The sequence below is a fragment of the Haliotis cracherodii genome, unplaced genomic scaffold, assembly GCF_022045235.1.
Source record: "Haliotis cracherodii isolate W230 unplaced genomic scaffold, xgHalCrac1.p SCAF_1, whole genome shotgun sequence".
Taxonomy (NCBI): Eukaryota; Metazoa; Mollusca; class Gastropoda; order Lepetellida; family Haliotidae; genus Haliotis; species Haliotis cracherodii.
The window spans coordinates 5,114,951-5,139,645 of NW_027266264.1; the positions used below are offsets into that span (position 1 = coordinate 5,114,951).

Sequence of the window (24,695 nt, forward strand, 5' to 3'; positions counted from 1 at the left end):
ACCCCAGCGCACATTGGACTTTTATGAACCCCGATATCTTTGCCCTCGTAGTAAACTTTAACAATAAAAAACATACACCCAATCACACCTCTCTCACACACACACACACACACAAACTCTCTCTCTTTCTCTCCGATGTCGACATATTACCGGAATTTAGGCAAATCTCTCTTTTTAGCTCTCTAGTAGATAGTTAGCTCTCTTTACCTTTGACCTAAACCACAGGTCGCCGCGACCAGTCACTGTGACTTAACCCTCATGCACATGTTACCGACCTTTAATAGTTTTTATTCATGGCCGCACGCATTAAACGCATTTATAACCTTAATTTATGACGCTTAAAAACACCATTCGGGGGACACGTATGTTTTCTCTTTCAGGATATACATATAGTTCCTTCCAGCCAAACCAGTCTGGGTCTAGACGTTGTAATTTGTGCCATGCGAGCAACTGAGACAATGTCTTGATGAAAGTATGTTAATCATTAACTTTTACATGATAAAATAATAAAATATGAGTCAGCAGTCAAAGTGCGTTCTTGTGTGTGCGTTTGTTAGTTTGCACGTGCATGTGCGTGTGCGTGTGCGTGCTTGCTTGCCCAGTCACATATCCCGTCGGAGTTTAATATTAATACCACACTCACACAAACTGTTCAAAGTCCAGATACATTTACACCACGAAATAGGCAATTACACCATCAATCAGAACTTCAGAATCCCGTGGTAAATTAGAGCATATAGCTAATATCAGGAATTCTTTGACTACTTCCTGATAATATCTATATTAATTTTTAGAAAATGTTAGTAATAATAACCAATAATGCAAAAAGATTCCCTTCTCTCTGATTTTTCCTTAATCAAAAATAGAAGTCGAACTCTATTTCATTTTCGTGCAAGAAAAATGTGAAAATTTCCCACCATGCACCCTGTGCGGATAAGACGGACAACCGTTCTACCAAGATTTCCCTCGACAATAATTAAGTTTGGACAATAGATACATTTAACACAAGTTGACGAGCGCGGAAACACCGTGGCATGGAAATAATACAGGCTTAGCTTGCTGGGAAACCAGATCCGGTAGACATGAGTGTAAAACAACATTTTGCCCCGTTTACATTGTCGCTCAGCGCAGATACTTGATCAGCGAATAACCTATACACACCGACATCTAGACTTTCAACGCGCCTCACCTTGCTAGACTGTCACGTAATCATGCCTGCTTCCTGGTGTGAAGGCGGGTTGATGTGACACATTTTTGGGCATAACAGTTGTGGTACATCTTATATCATATCATGCAGTTACATTTCGTGTGCTTGGTTTTATTCTAGTTTTTAACACAATTCATTTTTCAGTTGATGCATCTTTTGCTTCTTATTACATTACCTTTATAAAGAGGCTCACCATGAGTGATACGAGATAAGCGCTTAAAGATCACGCTTAGAGCACGTGGAAGACCAACTTAACTTGACAGTGCCCAATTTCCCTATATACCGAAAGTTCACTGAACTGCTTACTTCATATGTGTACTGGAAATTGATTTTGTGACTGATTTTTTTCTGAGAAATCGATACTTGTGATTGCATTTGGGGTCAGATTCACCGTTACATACGTTCTTGAGACATACAATAGTCCTGGACTAATTAGTGTTACACTGATGGATGCAGGATGTTTGTTGTTGAACTCCGCACTCAGCAATGTTCCAGCCATTGGACCGGGGTCTGAAAAATAATTGGGTCTGGACATGACAGTCCATTTATACATGCCGAACACTTATGTCACCCCACCCCTCCTTTCAGACACCTTATTTGTACACTGATGTCAACCCGCCCCGCTACTCCTTTCAGACACCATATTTGTACACTTATGTCAACCCACCCTTCCTTTCAGACACCATATTTGTACACTTATGTCAACCCACCCCTCCTTTCAGACACCATATTTGTACACTGCTATCAACCCGCCCCGCCCCTCCTTTCAAACACCTTATTTGTACACTTATGTCAACCCACCCTTCCTTTCAGACACCATATTTGTACACTGATGTCAACACGCCCCTCCTTTAAAACACCTTGTTTGTACACTGATGTCAACCCACCCCTCCTTTCAGACACCATATTTATACACTGATGTCAACCCACCCTTCCTTTCAGACACCATATTTGTACACTGATGTCAACACGCTCCTCCTTTCAGACACCTTATTTGTAAAATGATGTCAACCCGCCCCTCCTTTCAGACACCTTATTTGTACACTGATGTCAACCCGCCCTCCTTTCAGACACCTTATTTGTACACTGATATCAACCCGCCCCTCCTTTCAGACACCATATGTGTACACTGATGTCAACACGCCCCTCCTTTCAGATACCATATTTGTACACTGATGTCAACCCGCCCCTCCTTTCAGACACCTTATTTGTACACTGATGTCAACCCATCCCTCCTTTCAGACACCTTATTTACATACTTATGTCAACCCACCCCTCCTTTCAGACACCTTATTTGTACACTGATGTCAACCCGCCCCTTCTTTCAGACACCTTTTTTGTACACTGATGTCAACCCGCCCCTCCTTTCAGACACCATATTTGTACACTGATGTCAACACGCCCCTTTCAGACACCTTATTTACATACTTATGTCAACCCACCCCTCCTTTCAGACACGTTATGTGTACATTGATGTCAACCCACCCCTTCTTTCAGACACCTTGTTTGTACACTCATGTCAACCCACCCTTCCTTTCAGACACCATATTTGTACACTGATGTCAACACGCCCCTTTCAGACACCTTATTTACATACTTATGTCAACCCACCCCTCCTTTCAGACACGTTATGTGTACACTGATGTCAACCCGCCCCTTCTTTCAGACACCTTGTTTGTACACTTATGTCAACCCACCCTTCCTTTCAGACACCTTGTTTGTACACTTATGTCAACCCACCCCTCCTTTCAGACACCTTGTTTGTACACTTATGTCAACCCGCCCCTTCTTTCAGACACCTTGTTTGTACACTCATGTCAACCCACCCTTCCTTTCAGACACCATATTTGTACACTGATGTCAACACGTCCCTCCTTTCAGACACCTTATTTACATACTTATGTCAACCCACCCCTCCTTTCAGACACCATATTTGTACACTGATGTCAACACGCCCCTCCTTTCAAACACCTTATTTGTACACTGATGTCAACCCGCCCCTCCTTTCAGACACCATATTTGTACACTGATGTCAACACGCCCCTCCTTTCAAACACCTTATTTGTACACTGATGTCAACCCGCCCCTCCTTTCAGACACCTTATTTGTACACTGATGTCAACCCGCCCTTCTTCCAGACACCTTATTTGAACACTGATGTCAACCCGCCCCTTCTTTCAGACACCATATTTGTACAATGATGTCAACACGCCCCTCCTTTCAGATACCATATTTGTACACTGATGTCAACCCGCCCCTCCTTTCAGACACCTTATTTGTACACTGATGTCAACCCACCCCTCCTTTCAGACACCTTGTTTGTACACTTATGTCAACCCACCCCTCCTTTCAGACACCTTGTTTGTACACTTATGTCAACCCACCCTTCCTTTCAGACACCATATTTGTACACTGATGTCAACACGCCCCTCCTTTCAAACACCTTATTTGTACACTGATGTCAACACGCCCCTCCTTTCAGACACCATATTTGTACACTGATGTCAACACGCCCCTCCTTTCAAACACCTTATTTGTACACTGATGTCAACACGCCCCTCCTTTCAGACACCATATTTGTACACTGATGTTAAACACGCCCCTCCTTTCAAACACCTTATTTGTACACTGATGTCAACCCGCCCCGCCCCTCCTTTCAAACACCTTATTTGTACACTGATGTCAACCCACCCCTCCTTTCAGACACCATATTTGTACACTGATGTCAACACGCCCCTCCTTTCAGACACCTTATTTACATACTTATGTCAACCCACCCCTCCTTTCAGACACCTTATTTGAACACTGATATCAACCCACCCCTCCTTTCAGACACCATATTTGTACACTGATGTCAACACGCCCCTCCTTTCAGACACCTTATTCACATACTTATGTCAACCCACCCCTCCTTTCAGACACCTTATTTGTACACTGATGTCAACCCGCCCCTCCTTTCAGACACCATATTTGTACACTGATGTCAACACGCCCCTCCTTTCAAACACCTTATTTGTACACTGATGTCAACCCGCCCCTCCTTTCAGACACCATATTTGTACACTGATGTCAACACGCCCCTCCTTTCAGACACCTTATTTGTACACTGATGTCAACCCACCCTTCCTTTCAGACACCATATTTGTACACTGATGTCAACACGCCCCTCCTTTCAAACACCTTATTTGTACACTGATGTCAACCCGCCCCTCCTTTCAGACACCATATTTGTACACTGATGTCAACACGCCCCTCCTTTCAAACACCTTATTTGTACACTGATGTCAACCCGCCCCTCCTTTCAGACACCTTATTTGTACACTGATGTCAACCCGCCCTTCTTCCAGACACCTTATTTGAACACTGATGTCAACCCGCCCCTCCTTTCAGACACCATATTTGTACAATGATGTCAACACGCCCCTCCTTTCAGATACCATATTTGTACACTGATGTCAACCCGCCCCTCCTTTCAGACACCTTATTTGTACACTGATGTCAACCCGCCCCTCCTTTCAGACACCTTTTTTGTACACTGATGTCAACCCGCCCCTTTCTTTCAGACACCTTATTTGTACACTGATGTCAACACGCCCCTCCTTTCAGACACCATATTTGTACACTGATGTCAACACGCCCCTCCTTTCAAACACCTTATTTGTACACTGTTGCAAACCGCCCCTCCTTTCAGACACCTTATTCACATACTTATGTCAACCCACCCCTCCTTTCAGACACGTTATGTGTACACTGATGTCAACCCATCCTTCCTTTCAGACACCATATTTGTATACTTATGTCCTCGTTTTACAGCTATTTTACAGTGTATGAATCTAAAATAAGAAGAATGCTTAAAAGGAAACTGACAATTATATTTCTGAAATATTGCTGGTTTCAGCGTCAAAATGCACTTCCTCGTACATATCCATAAGGTCATCGGCTGTTAACGATACTATTTTCTTGATATTAAATCACGAATGGTTAAATTTATGATACACGTGTAATACCCACATGGCCGCAAATAGCTGATATTGACAAGGCGTTAAGCAACACACTCACTGAACGTCGTAAGGCGGCCATACTTCATAACCGCTGACTGATCGGCCATTACCCAAGTGAATTTTCAAATACGCCCTGCCAATCAAACACCATCATCAACCTCGTCCAATCATTTGACAGAAATATTTACCAGGAATCTGTATGAATCATTATGTTTGAATGACTCATATCAGCTAAAGCATTGTCTGAACATATCAGCCTCTCAGCTAAAGTATTGTCTGAACGTCACAGCCTCTCAGCTGTAGCATTGTCTGAACGTCACAGCCTCCAAGCTGCATGTAAAACATTGTCTGAATGTCACATTCTCTCAGCTAAAGCATTGGCTGAACGTCATAGCCTCTCAGCTAAAGTATTGTCTAAACGTCACAGCCTCTCAGCTAAAGTATTGTCTGAACGTCACAGCCTCTCAGCTAAAGTATTATCTGAACGTCACAGCCTCTCAGCTAAAGTATTGTCTGAACGTCACAGCATCCCCACTGCATGTCAAACATTGTATGAACGTCGCATTCTCTCAGCTAAAGCATTGTCTGAACGTCACAGCCTCTCAGCTAAAGTACTGTCTGAACGTCACAGCCTCCCAGCTGCATGTAAAACATTGTCTGAACGTCACATTGTCTTAGCTAAAGCATTGTCTGAACGTCATAGCCTCTCAGCTAAAGTATTGTCTGAACGTCACAACCTCTCAGCTAAAGTATTGTCTGAACGTCACAGCCTCTCAGCTAAAGTATTGCCTGAACGTCACATTCTCTTAGCTAAAGCATTGTCTGAACGTCATAGCCTCTCAGCTAAAGTATTGTCTGAACGTCACAGCCTCTCAGCTAAAGTATTGTCTGAACATCACAGCCTCTCAGCTAAAGTATTGTCTAAACGTCACAGCCTCTCAGCTAAAGTATTGTCTGAACGTCACATCCTCTCAGCTAAAGTATTGTCTGAACGTCACAGCATCCCCACTGCATGTCAAACATTGTATGAACGTCGCATTCTCTCAGCTAAAGTACTGTCTGAACGTCACAGCCTCCCAGCTGCATGTAAAACATTGTCTGAACGTCACATTGTCTTAGCTAAAGCATTGTCTGAACGTCATAGCCTCTCAGCTAAAGTATTGTCTGAACGTCACATTCTCTCAGCTAAAGTATTGTCTGAACGTCACAGCCTCTCAGCTAAAGCATTGTCTGAACGTCACAGCCTCTCAGCTAAAGCATTGTCTGAACGTCACATTCTCTCAGCTAAAGTATTGTCTGAACCTCACATTCTCTCAGCTAAAGTATTGTCTGAACGTCACAGCCTCTCAACTAAAGCATTGTCTGAACGTCACATTCTCTTAGCTAAAGCATTGCCTGAACGTCACAGCCTCTCAGCTAAAGCATTGTCTGAACGTCGCATTCTCTCAGCTAAAGCATTGTCTGAACGTCACAGCCTCTCAGCTAAAGCATTGTCTGAACGTCGCATTCTCTCAGCTAAAGTATTGTCTGAACGTCACATTCTCTCAGCTAAAGTATTGTCTGAACGTCACAGCCTCTCAGCGAAAGCATTGTCTGAACGTCACATTCTCTTAGCTAAAGTATTGTCTGAACGTCACAGCCTCTCAGCTAAAGCATTGTCTGAACGTCGCATTCTCTCAGCTAAAGTATTGTCTGAACGTCACAGCCTCTCAGCTAAAGTATTGTCTGAACGTCACAGCCTCTCAGCTAAAGCATTGTCTGAACGTCACAGCCTCTCAGCTAAAGCATTGTCTGAACGTCGCATTCTCTCAGCTAAAGTATCGTCTGAACGTCACAGCCTATCAGCTAAAGTATTGTCTGAACGTCACAGCCTCCCAGCTGCATGTAAAACATTGTCTGAACGTCACATTCTCTCAGCTAAAGTATTGTCTGAACGTCACAGCCTCTCAGCTAAAGCATTGTCTGAACGTCACAGCCTCCCAGCTGCATGTAAAACATTGTCTGAACGTCACATTCTCTTAGCTAAAGCATTGTCTGAACGTCACATTCTTTCAGCTAAAGCACTGTCTGAACTTCAGACCCACTCAGATACATGTAAAGCAAAAGCATTGTCTGAACGTCACATTCTTTCAGCTAAAGCATTGTTTTAACTTCACACCCTCTCAGATACATGTAAAGCACTGTCTGAACTTCAGACCCGCTCAGATACATGTAAAACACTTTCTGAACTACACACCCTCTCAGATACATGTAAAGCACTGTCTGAACTTCAGACCCGCTCAGATACATGTAAAACACTTTCTGAACTACACACCCTCTCAGATACATGTAAAGCACTGTCTGAACTTCACACCCTCTCAGATACTTGTAAAGCATTGTCTAAACTTCACACCCTCTGAGATACATGTAAAACACTGTCTGAATTTCACACCCTCTCAGATACATGTAAAACACTGTCTGAACTTCACACCCTCTCAGATACATGTAAAACACTGTCTGAACTTCACACCCTCTGAGATACATGTAAAGCACTGCCTGAACTTCACACCCTCTCAGATACATGTAAAGCACTGTCTGAACTTCAGACCCGCTCAGATACATGTAAAACACTTTCTGAACTACACACCCTCTCAGATACATGTAAAGCACTGTCTGAACTTCAGACCCGCTCAGATACATGTAAAACACTGTCTGAACTTCACACCCTCTCAGATACATGTAAAGCACTGTCTGAACTTCAGACCCGCTCAGATACATGTAAAACACTGTCTGAACTTCACACCCTCTCAGATACATGTTAAGCACTGTCTGAACGGGAGAGAAATATATTACGTAACAACACAACATTAAAAAGAAATCAACTTTAAATTCACTAAATATGATATTCGACAAAGGCTATATTACTTTATGAAATTAGTGTTTGATGATAAATGACAGGGCTGTTTGTGTACATAGAATCAACTTGTAGGTTGTCTGCACTGGCGCACTAGACCGCCACCCGAATACCGCCGAGCGTCCCTCCTGCGGCGGCTCACACTCTTGATACTAGTTTATCAGCTTCCGTCACACCCTTGACCTATCAAACCCTCACGTCGGCGGGAATAAATAACTTGTTTAAAAGTTTGAAATACCCGTGATCTGGTGAACGCAATCACCCCGCCAGCGTGCCCATTATGCATAACTTTACCCCAAGAAATATATTTCTGACGACTAGATTTAGGGAGACAACAAGTAGTCATTCCAGATCATCAGTAATGTATATTTCCGCGTAATTCCACGACTTCGTATATTCTCTATGGTTTGTTTGTTTGTTTGTTTAACGCCGCACTCATTCATGCTGTATGACGGCGGTCTGTATAAATAATTGAGTCTGGACCAGGCAATCCAGTGATTGACATCATGAACATCGATCTACGCAACTGGGATGACATGCATCAACCAAGTCAGCGAGCCTGACCACCCGATCGCGTTAGTATTATATACTCTATGACTGATATTGGTGATGCAGGGTTATATTTTAACTCACTCATTCACCGATCTTACTTGTAAGATGTTATGAAAAAGGCCTGGGTCGCCGAGGCCTGAGAGCGATTAGTTCTTGCAGATTGATGTCGACCGCGAGACCAAACTGTCTTGATGTCATAGTCTGATGCCACCATCTACTGGTTGAGCTGGGGCAGACAGACTCGACTAACAAACCATACAAGGGGCGGTGGTTTAAACGTTCGCTCCTCACGCCGAATACCCGGGTTCGATTCCCCACATGGGTACAAAATGTGAAGCCCATTTATGGTGTCCCCCGCCGTGATATTGCTGGAATATTGATAAAAGCGGCGTAAAATCATACTCACTCACTCTCACATATCATGCCATCGTGCTGTAGCTGCTTATGTATGCTGCGGATACAGATTACCTTGATGGCAGACATACAGTACAAACACACCGCATCAGATGAGGTGCGGTATAACTACGTACTCCCCTATCATATATTATCAATAATGAATATATTGATATCACAGTTTTGACTTTATATATAAATTAACACATTTATTAGACATTGCATGTTTAGAAAACACTAAAACGCATATTTTGAATATTACACTTGAAGCCACAGACACACAAAAGTGCATGCACGTCGCTATATAATTGAAATAATCTTGGACGCGACGTTAAACCAAATTTCACCTCACCTCACCTCACCCACCAGAGAATGTGTAGACTCCCTAACACTGCATTACCCAGATTGTCAGAAGGGCTGTATTCCTAGTATCAAACCCGGGTTCTCTCCCAATGTCAGTCAACAGATTGGGAGGTACCAAACCTAAGGCATCCAGAACAATGGGGAGTCGGACAACCTGGTAGTTGGGATGCAAGCATGATATTTCGAAGGCGAGGTCCGCATATTTGCCATGTTTTTCTTCAATCTTGTCAATCACATTATTGTCAAAAGGGACAGAAAATTCAATGATTTAAATGATTTCATTGGTTTTATCAAAAACTACAAGATCAGGTTTGTTGGCATGGATACGTCTGAGGCTGTAAATGGGCCTATTCCAAAGAGTTTTGTTTTGATCATTTTCCATGACGCCTTCTACATATTCGGGGTCGTACCATGGATGGACCTCTGTGTCAAAACCACAAGCATGGCGAAGACGGTAATGAAATGATCGAGCTACACCATCATGTCGTTTAAGATACTGTGTTTGTGCCAAAGCTGGGAATACACTGACAATGTGTTAAACAGTCTCATTAAATTCATTACATAATCTACATTTCATATTTACATTTTGATTCAAAATCACATACTGACGGTTTCGAGTTGGAAGTGACTGGTCCTGAGCAGCAAACAGAAAGCTTTCTGTTTCCCTTTTCAGGCCAGACGACTTCATCCACGCAAAGGACTCTGCAGGGTTGCTCATCTAATCAACACACTGCACATAAACTCGACAGTCCAGTACCGTCCAGCAGTACAGAACCATCAATAAAATCAACACCGACATTGAGATTATGTCCCACATCCTTGGCTCGTTTTAGAAAACTGTGGAATGCCTTGTTTTCATCACGAGTCTTGACATACTTTACAAGAGGATCATCAGACAAATAAATGTTTGCAAAAGTGTACAAAACAATTATATCGTGAAGACCCTCCACATTATTCAAACCAAGCCCTCCCTTCATAATTGGTAAATATAAGCGATTGAGGGAAGAGCGAGGGTGGTGGGATCTATTGTCTGACATGATTCTTCGTGTGAGGGTGTCAATACCCTGGATTTCTTGTTTCGTCCAATCAACAATTATTATTTCTATTTTTATTATCATTATTACACAACTACTGATGGATAGCTCATCATATATTTGAAAATCAATACATTTGATTTTGCGGCACCAACTTACAACATTTCAAACATGGTTGGCGCCATGTGGTTGCAAAAAATGTCGGAAAAAAATATTCATCGTTGTGTTTTGTTTCAAATTTAAATATATAGATATTGGGCTGTATTCTCGAACTGCAAGTATATACGTCCCTGGCTCAATCTATCTCTAAGTTGGTAGGACTGTCTAGTGAATAATTTCTCACAGAATCAACTGTGGGCACAGTTATGACTATGCGACCACTGTTTCACTCTTTTCCCACAGGCTTATGTTGCCTCTGTTTGTTGACTGTGCCATTTTCTTAAAATAAATGGTCTGAAAATCGGACATAGGTCACTCACCGACTTTTGGTGTACCCGCGTGATTGATCTGTCACTCTCAGGACTCCTTGCAGAGATGATGTAGGTGTCGAAGTTCATTACCATTTGAACTTGACAACCCACGCACTGCTGGGAGTAATGAGACCAAGCCGGTTTTGTCTGACCACAATGACTGAACAGATTACGAATGAGTTATCTCCCTTCTATACTAGATCAGATAAGGCGCACGCAAAACCTGTGTTATCCAGGTTCCCCTCAGACGCATGCAGAAAAACATGTCTTGGGACCTTGTTTATTCTGTTCCGCCAGTCGAACCCCAACTTCTATATTATTCTTCCACCACTTTTGCGCCCATTACGTATAATTCGTACAATGTAAACAACAAATTAATCATTTTTTTCTATAATCTTACAAGTTATTAGACAGGATGATATGATTTTATGTCATAAACATTAAACACAATATTCCATTGAAACTCAGTGATAAGACGTTATATTTTAACTCAGAAAGAATTGCTGATTAATAACGAAGAAAAGACAACATCGCCCCAAATACCTGTCATGGTATTGTGACCCTTCCCAAATTTGTTTTCATGTCTTGAAAATCCCACGAATAACATCAATATTTTAACAGCTAAAAAGTGTTAATTCACGAAACTCGCTAGACTTACGCTTAGTCTCTGATAATGTATTTTTTGAGAGAAACAAACAACTGCATTTAAATTGAAAATTAGGCCCGGTGAGATGGGAGATTCAGACCCTGTAATAAAATCTAGACTTGCTTCATTTAGGGGTAAATAGCATTACAGTAAGGGCTTGACAGATGGAGAAATACTATGAGAATAATGTGAGACTTGACACTCCCTATAAAGCTAGCATGTTTGTTCACATTTCTCTCTTGAAAATCTGCGCTCATGTCACGCGACTGTATTGATTTCGCGACCAAATAGTGAATACGACACCCCGACCCCTTACACAACCTGCTTGAAATAATGCATCTAGATAAAATATATATTTATCATTGGTAAATTCAGATCGGTCTGAGGCATACCTTATAAGGTTTTAATATACAAATGGATTGTACATCAATCTTGTCCCTCCCATTTTGACATACGGTCAGATATTTTGGGTTCAGAGAATTCATCTGCATTAAAAGTTTTCCTTGGCGTGGATTTAAACTCCGAATGTGTCGGCACGAGATCAGACGGGTTCGGCCTTTTCGTGTATCACTGAACAACAGGCCGAAATTATTCGTTCGTGTAGGAGAGTATACACTGTTCCGTCGTGTGGTATCACTAGCTCTACCAAAATTTGGTCTTTAAGACATTGTAAATCTTGAAATATTGTCAATAAATTGTTAAAAACTTTACAAATATAACAGCATGAGACACATTTTTCGTCTTTTAAAGAGAAAATCATTATTCATGTAATACTTGTTACGAAATGTGGCAAAGAGGTCTATGGGATCATAAGGGCTTAGCTAACGGTAATGAGCAGCTTATGATATATCGGCAGGCTAAAACTATCATGTGGAACCTTATGTACACACAACTATGCCTAGATGGTGGGAGGGGTGTGATGGGGGGAGGGGTGCGAAAGGTATAAAGGTATGAAGACGGGTTTCTGTGTCTGTGTATGAGAGAGAGAGGGGGGGAGGGGGGGGGGGGGAGGGAAGGAGATAGAGAGAGAGAGAGCAGAATATGGGGACGTGGGGTTGTGTGAGTGGGTGTGATTGTATTGATGGTTGTTGTTTTATATTGTAAGTGTTTATTTTTTATCTCTACATGTTTTATGCTTCACAAAGTTCTCTGTGTGTCATGTGTCATATGTCATATTGGTCGGCCATTGTACATCCCCACCCGGAATACTTAGTACTTTGTTTTGTTGTACTGTGCGTGACACTTTAATAAAAACTTGAAAAATCTTCTTCCTCTTCTTCCTCTTTTTCTTCTTCTGTGGAGACTTGTAGTGACATATATTCGTGACGTCTACAGACAGATTAGAACGAAATGGAAACATATTTCACCAATTAAATACGTGCATGATTGTTTGGTACACGAGTACTCGTCTTTTCACATTCTTACATCCGGCCCATGTATTACACTATTCTTACATCCGGCCCATGTATTACACTATTCTTACATCTGCCACATGTATTACACTATTCTTACATCTGCCACATGTAGTACACTATTCTTACATCTGCCACATGTATTACACTATTCTTACATCCAGCCCATGTATTACACTATTCTTACATCTGCCACATGTATTACACTATTCTTACATCCGGCCCATGTATTACACTATTCTTATATCTGACACATGTATTACACTATTCTTACATCCGGCCCATGTATTACACTATTCTTACATCCAGCCCATGTATTACACTATTCTTATATCTGACACATGTATTACACCATTCTTACATCTGGCCCATGTATTACACTATTCTTACATCTGGCCCATGTATTACACTATTCTTACATCTGCCACATGTATTACACTATTCTTACATCTGCCACATGTAGTACACTATTCTTACATCTGACACATGTATTACACTATTCTTACATCCGGCCCATGTATTACACTATTCTTACATCCGGCCCATGTATTACACTATTCTTACATCCGGCCCATGTATTACACTATTCTTACATCTGACACATGTATTACACTATTCTTACATCTGCCACATGTATTACACTATTCTTACATCTGCCACATGTATTACACTATTCTTACATCCGGCCCATGTATTACACTATTCTTATATCTGACACATGTATTACACTATTCTTACATCCGGCCCATGTATTACACTATTCTTACATCCGGCCCATGTATTACACTATTCTTACATCTGACACATGTATTACACTATTCTTACATCTGGCCCATGTATTACACTATTCTTACATCTGGCCCATGTATTACACTATTCTTATATCTGACACATGTATTACACTATTCTTACATCTGACACATGTATTACACTATTCTTACATCTGACACATGTATTACACTATTCTTACATCTGACACATGTATTACACTATTCTTACATCTGACACATGTATTACACTATTCTTACATCTGGCCCATGTATTACACTATTCTTACATCTGGCCCATGTATTACACTATTCTTACATCTGACACATGTATTACACTATTCTTACATCTGCCACATGTATTACACTATTCTTACATCTGCCACATGTAGTACACTATTCTTACATCTGACACATGTATTACACTATTCTTACATCTGCCACATGTATTACACTATTCTTACATCCGGCCCATGTATTACACTATTCTTACATCCGGCCCATGTATTACACTATTCTTACATCTGACACATGTATTACACTATTCTTACATCTGCCACATGTATTACACTATTCTTACATCTGCCACATGTAGTACACTATTCTTACATCTGACACATGTATTACACTATTCTTACATCCGGCCCATGTATTACACTATTCTTACATCCGGCACATGTATTACACTATTCTTACATCCGGCCCATGTATTACACTATTCTTACATCTGCCACATGTATTACACTATTCTTACATCTGCCACATGTATTACACTATTCTTACATCTGGCACATGTAGTACACTATTCTTACATCTGACACATGCATTACACTATTCTTACATCCGGCCCATGTATTACACTATTCTTACATCCGGCCCATGTATTACACTATTCTTATATCTGACACATGTATTACACTATTCTTACATCTGACACATGTATTACACTATTCTTACATCCGGCCCATGTATTACACTATTCTTATATCTGACACATGTATTACACTATTCTTACATCTGGCACATGTATTACACTATTCTTACATCCGGCCCATGTATTACACTATTCTTACATCCGGCACATGTATTACACTATTCTTACATCTGCCACATGTATTACACTATTCTTACATCTGGCCCATGTATTACACTATTCTTACATCTGACACATGTATTACACTATTCTTACATCTGACACATGCATTACACTATTCTTACATCTGCCACATGTATTACACTATTCTTACATCTGACACATGTATTACACTATTCTTACATCCGGCCCATGTATTACACTATTCTTATATCTGACACATGTATTACACTATTCTTACATCTGATACATGTATTACACTATTCTTACATCCGGCCCATGTATTACACTATTCTTATATCTGACACATGTATTACACTATTCTTACATCCGGCCCATGTATTACACTATTCTTATATCTGACACATGTATTACACTATTCTTACATCCGGCCCATGTATAACACTATTCTTACATCCGGCATATGTATTACACTATTCTTACATCTGGCAAATGTATTACACTATGCTTACATCTGGCACATGCATTACACTTTTCTTACATCTGACACATGTATTACACTATTCTTACATCTGCCACATGTATTACACTATTCTTACATCTGCCACATGCATTACACTATTCTTACATCTGCCACATGTATTACACTATTCTTACATCTGGCACATGTATTACACTATTCTTACATCTAACACATGCATTACACTATTCTTACATCTGACACATGTATTACACTATTCTCACATCTGACACATGCATTACACTATTCTTACATCTGACACATGTATTACACTATTCTTACATCCGGCCCATGTATGACACTATTCTTACATCTGGCACATGTGTTACACTATTCTTACATCTGGCATATGTATTACACTATTCTTACATCTGACATATGTATTACACTATTCTTACATCTGACACATGTATTACACTATTCTTACATCTGGCACATGTATTTCACTATTCTTACATCTGGCACATGTATTACACTATTCTTACATCTGGCACATGTATTACACTATTCTTACATCTGACACATGTATTACACTATTCTTACATCTGCCACATGTATTACACTATTCTTACATCTGCCACATGTGTTACACTATTCTTACATCTGGCACATGTATTACACTATTCTTACATCTGGCATATGTATTACACTATTCTTACATCTGGCACATGTATTACACTATTCTTACATCTGGCATATGCATTACACTATTCTTACATCTGCCACATGTGTTACACCATTCTTACATCTGCCACATGTGTTACACTATTCTTACATCTGGCATATGTATTACACTATTCTTACATCTGGCATATGTATTACACTATTCTTACATCTGGCACATGTATTACACTATTCTTACATCTGACACATGCATTACACTATTCTTACATCTGCCACATGTATTACACTATTCTTACATCTGGCACATGTATTACACTATTCTTACATCTGGCACATGTATTACACTATTCTTACATCTGACACATGTATTACACTATTTTTACATCTGCCACATGTATTACACTATTCTTACATCTGCCACATGTATTACACTATTCTTACATCTGACACATGCATTACACTATTCTTACATCTGCCACATGTATTACACTATTCTTACATCTGACACATGTGTTACACTATTCTTACATCTGGCATATGTATTACACTATTCTTACATCTGGCATATGTATTACACTATTCTTACATCTGCCACATGTATTACACTATTCTTACATCTGCCACATGTATTACACTATTCTTACATCTGACACATGTATTAAACTATTCTTACATCTGGCATATGTATTACACTATTCTTACATCTGACACATGTATTAAACTATTCTTACATCTGGCATATGCATTACACTATTCTTACATCTGACACATGTATTACACTATTCTTACATCTGGCACATGTATTACACTATTCTTACATCTGGCACATGCATTACACTATTCTTACATCTGGCACATGTATTACACTATTCTTACATCTGGCACATGCATTACACTATTCTTACATCTGGCACATGCATTACACTATTCTTACATCTGACACATGCATTACACTATGCTTACATCTGACACATGCATTACACTATTCTTACATCTGACACATGTATTACACTATTCTTACATATGGCACATGCATTACACTATTCTTACATCTGACACATGCATTACACTATGCTTACATCTGACACATGCATTACACTATTCTTACATCTGACACATGTATTACACTATGCTTACTCCTGGCACATGCATTACACTATTCTTACATCTGACACATGTGTTACACTATTCTTACATCTGGCACATGTATTACACTATTCTTACATCTGGCATATGTATTACACTATTCTTACATCTGGCACATGTATTACACTATTCTTACATCTGACACATGCATTACACTATTTTTACATCTGCCACATGTATTACACTATTCTTACATCTGCCACATGTATTACACTATTCTTACATCTGACACATGTATTACACTATTCTTACATCTGACATATGTATTACACTATTCTTACATCTGACACATGTATTACACTATTCTTACATCTGGCACATGTATTACACTATTCTTACATCTGGCACATGTATTACACTATTCTTACATCTGCCACATGTATTACACTATTCTTACATCTGACACATGCATTACACTATTCTTACATCTGCCACATGTATTACACTATTCTTACATCTGCCACATGTGTTACACTATTCTTACATCTGGCACATGTATTACACTATTCTTACATCTGGCATATGTATTACACTATTCTTACATCTGGCACATGTATTACACTATTCTTACATCTGACACATGCATTACACTATTCTTACATCTGCCACATGTGTTACACTATTCTTACATCTGCCACATGTGTTACACTATTCTTACATCTGGCATATGTATTACACTATTCTTACATCTGGCATATGTATTACACTATTCTTACATCTGGCACATGTATTACACTATTCTTACATCTGACACATGCATTACACTATTCTTACATCTGCCACATGTATTACACTATTCTTACATCTGGCACATGTATTACACTATTCTTACATCTGGCCCATGTATTACACTATTCTTACATCTGACACATGCATTACACTATTCTTACATCTGGCACATGTATTACACTATTCTTACATCTGGCATATGTATTACACTATTCTTACATCTGGCACATGTATTACACTATTCTTACATCTGACACATGTGTTACACTATTCTTACATCTGGCACATGTATTACACTATGCTTACATCTGGCACATGTATTACACTATTCTTACATCTGGCACATGCATTACACTATTCTTACATCTGGCACATGTATTACACTATTCTTACATCTGGCACATGTATTACACTATTCTTACATCTGACACATGCATTACACTATTCTTATATCTGACATATGTATTACACTATTCTTACATCTGGCACATGCATTACACTATTCTTACATCTGACACATGTATTACATTATTTTTACATCTGGCACATGCATTACACTATTCTTACATCTGACACATGTATTAAACTATTCTTACATCTGGCACATGTGTTACACTATTCTTACATCTTGCACATGCATTACACTATTCTTACATCTGGCACATGTATTACACTATTCTTACATCTCACATATGTATTACACTATTCTTATATGTGGCACATGTATTACAGTGTTCTTACATCTGCCACATGTATTACACTATTCTTACATCTGACATATGTATTACACTATTTTTATATCTCACATATGTATTACATTATTCTTACATCTGGCATATGTATTACACTATTCTTACATCTGGCACATGTATTACACTATTCTTACATCTGGCACATGTATTACACTATTCTTACATCTGGCACATGTATTAAACTATTCTTACATCTGGCACATGTATTACACTATTCTTACATCTGGCACATGTATTAAACTATTCTTACATCTGGCACATGTATTAAACTATTCTTACATCTGGCACATGTATTACACTATTCTTACATCTGGCACATGTATTACACTATTCTTACATCTGGCACATGTATTACACTATTCTTACATCTGGCACATGTATTACAATATTCTTACATCTGGCACATGTATTACACTATTCTATATATATATGTAGGCTGAGGATTATTTATATATCTGTATAATTAGATAAATAATCCCCAGCCAACATATATAGGCTAGCTAATATACAGTCTCAGCACCCAATCTATATGTCCTTAGATGTAAGGATATATCTAACATCATCCGATTCACCAGGAAGTAGCGCGTCCTACATTACACCAGAGATGGCAATTCTTGGCATTGTCAGCAGAAAATGCATTGTACATATCCGGAAATAGATGAAGCGAGACCTATTTGTACATATACGAGCAACCCTGTGTGGAGCTGCACATATATATGTAGGCTGAGGATTATTTATCTATTTAGACAGTCTCAGCACCAATCTACCGAGTGGCAAAGTCTTGATAACCTGACAAAACCACAGCACACGCAAACAACTATAAACTCATAGATGCAGAGGCTTTGCTGTCGAGTATTCTGCTATGACCCATTATGTTGGGTGTGGGTGTGGTGTGGGTGTGGGTGTGAGTGGAGGGTCTCATACTTTTGTGTGAATAAAAACCTCAGCCCCCATCTGCTTGGAAAAAATGTTCGGCCTTAATAAGTCTTGACATAAGTCAAAGCCATAATCTTTGACAGAAAGACACCATGAGAGACAATATGTCTGTAACCCTTATCAATTAGTAATCATTTCAAATCTTCCATTTTCAAGAGTCCGTATCACTGAAACAGGTGTTGACTGTGATGTGAAATGACCATTAAGCATCTGTTACTCTCACTGGGAAAAAATACAACATAAACACATAAATAAATAAAAATAGATTAATGCAGTAACCTAAAATGACGAGCAAAAGAAATGTGACAAAAAACACGGTTTGTTCCTGAAAACAGACCAGGACTAATGTCAAGGAAGATACTTGAATGTCAAAAGACATGTATTAACAACATAATTACAAGTTATGCCATGAGGATCTCTTTTACAGTTTGAGATGCATCTGTTGTGAGGATGAAGGGTTTATTTTGGTCGGGATATACAAGGATGGGGGGCTGTTGTAAGGTGCTGGTTTTAGCTTTTAGTTGGACCATTCGAAAGACGCATCATTTTTCAGAAGGTTGTATGGATGGAAGGCGATGCCAGAGACGTTTGCTATAAATTTGCGATAATACGAGGCCAAACCTTAGAAATGAGGCCTGTCATGGACATTCTTAGAGGGTGGCATCTGTCTTGCCCAATCTATTGTTCAAGGATCGTCATGGATGCCATCTTTGCTGAAGATATGCCCTAAGTAGGTGACTTGTTTTGTCGCAAATTTACCATTGCTTGGTTTTTAGAGCGAGTCCTGCTTCTTTTTAGAGCGTATCGTGATGTCATCTACATGTATTCATATGTAACGCCAAATGGTTTGCTGAAATGCAATAGGAGCATTTTGAGCCGAAAGGGAAACGATACAATTCAAACACCATCGGGTGTATTAAATGAAGGTGGACTTGTGCTTTGTATCTGGATGGAGTCGTATTTGGCAAATGCCATTTGCTCAAGGAAACTATACATGTTGGCATGGCTTTCGCCTATATATGGCATCAACAACATCTTCAAAACGTGGTAGATCTTGGTAACTGCATTGAGGCGTCTATAATCTACGTCAAAGCAGTAAGCGCTATCTCGTATTTTAACTATGACAACAGGAGAGTACTATTCAGGACTGGGCTGGATGACATTGGCTTCTATCATTTCTTGTACCTGTTTGGGATATTCTTTCCTAATGACTGCAATTTGCTTATAAAAAGGGAGTCTAATGGGTCCGGCGTCACCTGTTTATATTTTGTGATGATATAAGTGAGTATGATTGGAGAAATGCATTTACTGTATACTTGTACTTTCAATATTGTCACTATTTTAAAAATGCTTTTGAGCTCCACAATGTTCAGGGATATAGTTATAGTGCAAACCACTTCAACAGGTTTCTTTAAACCAAAATACCTCATTGTTTCAATATGTTTCCAAAGTGCACAGAAACTCTCCTGTTTCTGTTTAGTAATACCGTAAACATTCAACGTGTCCCCTCTAATCATATGCCCCCTCCGGGCAGGACCCTTAATCCTCCCGCTATCTATAAATGTCAATTAACACCTCCTTACATCGCTGGATGTTATGTGTGGTCTTGTATTATATTATACTTTATTAAATGCTTTATTGTACTGCTATTTTCATTTTTTTTGTTTTAAAATATCCTACATCTGTTCAGTTATTATATTTTCCATAGGTTGAATATGAAATGTGCCCAAAACAGAAAGGAGAAAAAGTGCCCATTAAAATGAAGAAAAACAACAACATGACTCTATCCAATAAACCCAGAACACTGCAAAACACTGCACGTTATCCGGGCACTACATCACCCACTGCAGTGTAGATAATTTCTCGTGACTATGTATTTTCAGCAATGCAGCAATTCAGATAATTACACATGCATGTCCATAAGGCCGCCAACATCCCTGCAGATCATTACACATGCATGTGTCTACACACCCCCACAGCACTGTAGATCATTACACATGCATGTGGATACGGTCACCCACTGCAGAGTAGATCATTACACATGCATGTGTCTACACACGCCCACAACACTGCAGATCATTACACATGCATGTGTCTACATACGCCAACAGCACTGCACATCATTACACATACATGTCTATAACGACGCCAACAGCACTGCAGATCATTACACATGCATGTGTCTACATACGCTCAAAGCAGTGCAGATCATTACACATGCATGTGTCTATATTCGCTCAAAGCACTGCAGATCATTACACATGCATGTGTCTACATTCGCCCAAAGCACTGCAGATCATTACACACCCATGTGTCTACATTCGCATAAAGCACTGCAGATAATTACACATACAAGTCTATACCGACGCTCACAGCAATGCAGATTTTAATAGCGTATACACATCAAGAAATGCCTACTCTATTCTAATAAAGCCATTTTTAAGCCAAGTTATGCTGTGGGTTAAATTTTGACTTTCCTGCATATTCTCATAATTTTCACGTCGAAAAACTGTACCTTTTCTCCTAATGCCGGTTGTCATATCTCTCCCACGTTTTCATGCGATCGTTCGGTCATTGCGTTTATCCACCCTGCCCTACGTCATCATCAAGTTGCGACTGCATGTTCGAATCTCCAGAAATGACGTCATGACAGAAGAATGTTTATCATGAAATAAACCACGCACACTAATTAATCAATTAAATATTTTGGGAAAATTGCTCAAGCCTTCTCCTTGTCAAACATTTGATTAAATAAAAACCAGCGCAACAAATGCTTATTAGTATGTGTCGGCAGCGAGGGTGAATTCGTGCGCATTTTCCATGACGGTATACAACAATGCAATTAACACAAATAGAAACTCAACTAACAGCAGACCAGCGATCCACTCTGTCGAGGTACGATGACATATACAGATTGACATACCACATGATGAGTTAGTGAGTATGGTTTTACGCCGCTTTTAGCAATATTCCAGCAATATCACGGCGGGGACACCAGAAATGGGCTTCACACATTGTACCCATGTCGGGAATCGAACCTGGGTCTTCGGCGTGACGAGCGAACGCTTTAACCACTATTCTACCCGACCGCCTGACATACCACACGATGAGACCACTAGGTTCTAACACCGAGCAGGGTCATGTCTAACACTGCGAGGATCACGTCCAAATTGACGTGGCATATCGGCTAGTTGCTATAATGCCCATCATGCGCTCAACCTGAATCCATTAATCACTTGTTACTGACCCGGGCTCGGTTAAAATAAGAATTGTCTGTCATGTATCTCCCAAAGCCAAGAGATGCAACATCGAAGGCCAAACTAACTCTATTCCTGAGAGCAGCCAAAGAAAGTCTATCAATTTCTAAAAATCAAACATGAAATCATATTAATACGTATAACGAAATCTTACCAATACAAAAACAGAAATTATCAATACTAAGACCCACAATAAATATGTGTACGGGCAGTACCCTTCTCACACACATGTGTCCCAAAGGGGGATAGGTCAGCTGAAATTGCAATTAGGCAGAAGGCGACCTCTTGAACACAGCAACAACAAAACAACGCATCTCCATAACCCTATATGAATAGTAAAATCCATATTCTTGGTAAGGCCCACTGAGATATTTCGTTTGACTTCACGCTTTTTCACGCCTTTTGCTATATTTTGTTGTTGATTGTTTTAATGTTTAAAGCGGCTCTTAGCAACGCGACGTCACATCGCTAAGTCGCGATTGAGAATGACGTCGTTCATTGTCTTCCAAACAACAGATCGACTGACCAAACACACACTTTGTTGCATTATTCTACAACAAAGACTAGCATTCGGATGAACCTACTCGTACCATGGATTGGCTGTTTCCTCCTGAAATAATGCTAGAGTTCTGAGGGTAAAATAGGAAACGGAAACACTCGACAGATAATCCGTACAGAACTTCATCGCGGCTTGTTGGTGATTTGTGTTCTTCCGGTTCCAATCCGACACATGCAGATACAACCAATACTTTCTCTACACATGGAGCAAGATAAAATTGAGCAAAAGAAGGTATATACAGTAAAGTACGGTTATAACGAACTCAAAGGGACTACTAATTTTAGTTCGTTATAACCGTAGTTCGTTATAAGCATATATACAGCATAACTACAGCAAATAGGCGGGACCAAAAGCAAGTTCGTTATATCCGTCAGTTCGTTTTAAGCGTGTTCGTTATAACCGTAGTTTACTGTACTTGGAAATTTGGCTTGACCAAAATATTACAAACGTTATGAATACTTTACTAGGCTGAAACAGTCGCCGAAATCCAGGTCCAAAACATACCTATGATACCCGTATCAAATACATCACCATCGAATAACCATGTCTTGTTTGTTTCATTTTCAGCACCATCAAATAGGATTTTATACTTTCTTTCGCCAGGCAGTATTTATTACATAACATATAGAGGTTATCACGCGAATGTGTTAGGGGATGGCAAATATCATGTATTAGGAATTAACTTTGTATTTAGCGAACCTTGGCGATCTAAATACTGAGTGTTTATTCCTAATACAGGATATTTACCATCCACACAAGCGTTATTACCTCTGTATCATATGTCATTCTTCAATTCTGTGCTCAAAAAACACTTCCCATCTCTCATAAACATTACCTAAACATTGCCTAAACAAGTTTCCTGGAATATGCGCATTAATACATATTACGTCTGAAGGTAACCGATGTGTCAGTCGGACAGTGACAACGGTCAATATAGTTCTAACTACATTTAGGCAAAACAACAATTGACTACACAATTGTTTCTGCTTGCCTTTCGTGGCAATCTATCGGTCTGTCCGCTAGAGTAACTGCCCTAGTCTATGACACGTAATGTTTGTTTATAGTCTGCCTGTCCTGTCATAACGTTACGAAGTGCAGTCAGATGTACACAGAGACAAAAAAAGGAAGAAAAAATATAACAATTCGGACATATTTCGGGAAATCACACTGTTTTAATTTGAGGAGAGGTCAGTTGCCAAAACTTATAAAAAGCATTAGTTACGTCACAGTTAGACAATGATTTTCAGTTTATTAGACTATTCTATATTCTATTGTATAATGATACTATAGCAATTATCCCAGTAGTCTCTCCAAATTCCCGATGGTTACTTCCGAAAGACAAGGGCGACGCCATGTTTGTTTGTAAGCCACGAGTTAAAA

The 24,695-nt window shown here is 39.6% G+C and overlaps 1 protein-coding gene across 1 annotated transcript in view; it reads right to left on the reverse strand.

Annotated features, from left to right (window-relative positions):
* Positions 1 to 24,695, reverse strand: part of LOC139459047 (uncharacterized) — a 56,208-nt gene that overhangs the window by 12,551 nt on the left and 18,962 nt on the right. The gene's annotated exons all lie outside the window — the stretch shown is intronic.